Source organism: Varanus komodoensis, unplaced genomic scaffold, assembly GCF_004798865.1.
Source record: "Varanus komodoensis strain SLA01 unplaced genomic scaffold, ASM479886v1 scaffold20_1, whole genome shotgun sequence".
Classification (NCBI taxonomy): Eukaryota; Metazoa; Chordata; class Lepidosauria; order Squamata; family Varanidae; genus Varanus; species Varanus komodoensis.
This window is the reverse complement of record NW_025335587.1, coordinates 20,549,669-20,552,847: the sequence shown is the minus strand read 5'-3', so window position 1 is coordinate 20,552,847 and position 3,179 is coordinate 20,549,669.

The following is a 3,179-nucleotide window of genomic DNA, read 5'->3' as shown; positions in this document are numbered from 1 at the left end:
CCCTCCCGACTGAGGCGCGGCGCGGCGGGGTCGGGCCGGCCGGGCACAATGAGGCGCCAGCGCGCATGCGCCACCTGTCAAGCGGCAGGCCCCGCCCCCGCGCCGCTCCTGCGGGGGTTAACCCTCGCGCGCCCGCGGCGGGGCCGGGTTCGGGCGGGCTGGTGCGCGGCAAGGCCGGGCTGGGGATGGTGGGCGGGGTAGTCTGGCACGGGGGGACGAGATGCGCGAGGCCGACCTCGGGCGCCTCCAGCTCCCCGGTGCCCTCCAGCTGCGTCGGGACCATCGCGTCGCCCATGCCTGCTGGGGACGATGGGGGTTGTAGTCTGACCCGCCCCTCCGCCTGGGGGAGGCTGATCTAGGGCTGCCCTTCAGCGACAGCTCAGTTCGCCCCGGGGATGATGGGGGCCGCAATCTGACAATGCCGGGGTCCCGGAATCCCCTCCCCTGCGCCGCAGGGGCACCATGCTGGGGGGCGGGGGGCTGTGCTGGTCCCACATAACGCACAGGCCTCCCGCCCTGGGGCTTCCGGCACCTCCGTGAGCCAAGCGAGTTGGGAACGGAGGACGGGGCCGAGCAGCCAGGCGCAGCGTGGGCAGAGGGGCTGCCACCTCCTCCTCCCAGCCTGGCTCCTCTGGCCCACCACGAGCCGAGCCATCCCGTGCTGATCCGGCTGTCGTTCGACGCCGGCCCCGTGAAGAATTCGCGGCACTTCCTTGCCTGGAGATAAAGCAAGGGGGAAGGAATGCACATTCCTGTGCGCCAGATTAAAAACACAGAAACAAGACCGGCGGCGCCCTGTGTGCCACGGCAGCTGGCACCCTGAAAGACCGGCCTTGTCGCTTCTGCGCCTTTTTCCTCCTAGCCCCGGCCCCGGCCCCGTGGCTGCTGCAACAGCTTCGGCAGGTAAAGCTTCGCAGACATGAGGTGCTGCGGGGGAAGCTTCACCTTCCGACGCTGCTGTACCAGGCACCGGCCTAAGAGCAGAACCACGAAGGAAACGCGTGCGCCCCTGAGCCAGCAGGTTTCGGGCAGCGATCCTTGCAGAGCCGATTCAACGTGGAGGGCCCCTTTCGCGTCACTTCATCTCCCCATGTCCCACAGCAGCTGACAGGCGATTTCTGGACGGCCACCAGCAACGATGGAGGGGATGAGGCCTCCAGCACGGCTGCCCCCACAGCCTCTGGGATCCCAGTGTGTCCAGGCGTGGAGGGCGCATCCAGGGCACCACTCCCCCTTGACCGCCTGGTGGACGCGAGCGGGAGCAGCCTCGCTCATTGCCCCGGAAGGGAGCTGCGAGCGGAAGCAAGCAGAGATCTCCAAGGCGATGCTCCCTGGGGCCGGCCGGGGCCAGAGGAGAGAAGCCCAGGAATTCCCTGAAAACGGAGCCACGTCCTTGCCCTGGATGCTTTGAAAGGCAAGCTCGACCGAGCAGAAGCAGGGAATCATTTCCATCGTCCCTCTGAAGAGCCGATCCCGCTCTCGGATGGAAAGTATCTTCCCGGTGGCAGGCGAGGACTCAGAACAGCAAATAGCAACAGGAATAAACAACTTGGGCGTTAAACGGCCATTAGACGACTTGGCTGGCACCCCCAAAAAAGCATCGGAAGCCGTCCCCTATCAGGCCGTACCCCAGTCCATCTCACCCAGTCTCGGCTGGCTGCAGTGGCTCGTGGGGTTTCTGGTTGGGTGACTTTTCCAGCCCTCCCGGGAGCTGCTGCTGGGGACTGGCCTGCGGACCCTCCTCGTGACCAGGGAGGGCTCTGCCCGTGAGCTGCGGCAGAGCAAGGCCTCAAGCAGCCGAGCCTCCCTGAGGAGGACGCCCAGCCCTGGCCACGTCCACTGGCACTGAAGCCTTGCTGGGGGGTGACCAGCTGCACACCCCAATCCTTTGCACCAGAGACGATGCCAGGAACTGAACTTGCAGCCTCTTGCACGCCAGACAGAGTGCTACTACTTTCCTTTAAAAACTAAGTAAGTATTCCAGTCCTCATTGTTCCGAAGAGAAGACTGACTGAAGGAGGAGCGCAGGAAGCGCCTTGCACGGTCAGACCTTTGGCTCATCTAGCCCAGTACAGTCCGCATTGGCTGCCTTTGGCTTGCCGGGCTCTCAGGCGAAAAAATGGCTCCCCAGCTGGCCCAAGACAAGGTATTGCCCGAGACAGGATTATTCCGCACTTACTAGGTGTACAGGGGACTGCCAGCAGGGCATCTCTAATGCAGAACTCGCGACCAGGCAACCCTCCCCATCGCACCAACCTGCTTCCCCTGGAGAAAGCAGCTGCATCTGAGTTTTTACTCTGCTGCTCCTTATAAGCACACACACACCAAGAGAGCGGAGGCCGTGCGTATACAGAGTGCGCCTTTCTTGGCTTTGCATCCAGGGGCTCCAGTGGTACTTGAGGTTGTTTTTTTAAATTAAAAATATACAGAAAGCCATCCGAAGATTCAGAAGGAGCGGCCAAAAGTGGCATGACAAGCTGCAGAAGTTGAGTATTTATTTAAAGAGGGAGCATGTACCGGAAGAGTAAACACAGAAGGTTGCATTCACACGTGTGTGAATAGCATATGTAATCCCTTCCAGCATCGAGGCACTTTGGAGTCATGTTTGTGTCTGTGGTTTTCTGCTTTGTCAAAGGAGACTTTGGGACACATGTGCTCTGGGAATCCAAATTGGTCTGAAAATGTTTTGGTCCTCAAGGGCTTCCAGGTGAACGATCCTGGGCGACGGCTTTGTGAGGGTGCTAAGAATTATCCATCCGAATTGTGCACTTGGCAAGCAATGTTTATTAAATTCTTTCTTTCTTAATTCAAACCCAGGGGCTTGAATTAAGCGAGGTCCACAGGAACTGCGAGTTCCTTGCTTCAGTTCCTTGCTCGGAAGGCAAGACCTCAGTAAAGATCTTCCTCTTTTAGTATCTCATTTTCTGTTTATCCCACTCTTCAGACACGGATTGCCTCCCAAAGCATCTCGTAGCATCAACAAAAACAGAAAGGAATTTCCCTCCAGCTTGCAGAAGAAAAAGACTATCTTGCCCTTTGTGGGCTGACATGGAAAGCGGAGGCAGGCTGCCCTTTGACTGCAGTTCAAAGGGAGTAGCTAAAGCAGATAAGGAGAACTCTGCCAAACAGAGGACCGCTCCTCCCACCGACAACGAGGAAACGGGCTGTTTGTTTGCTTC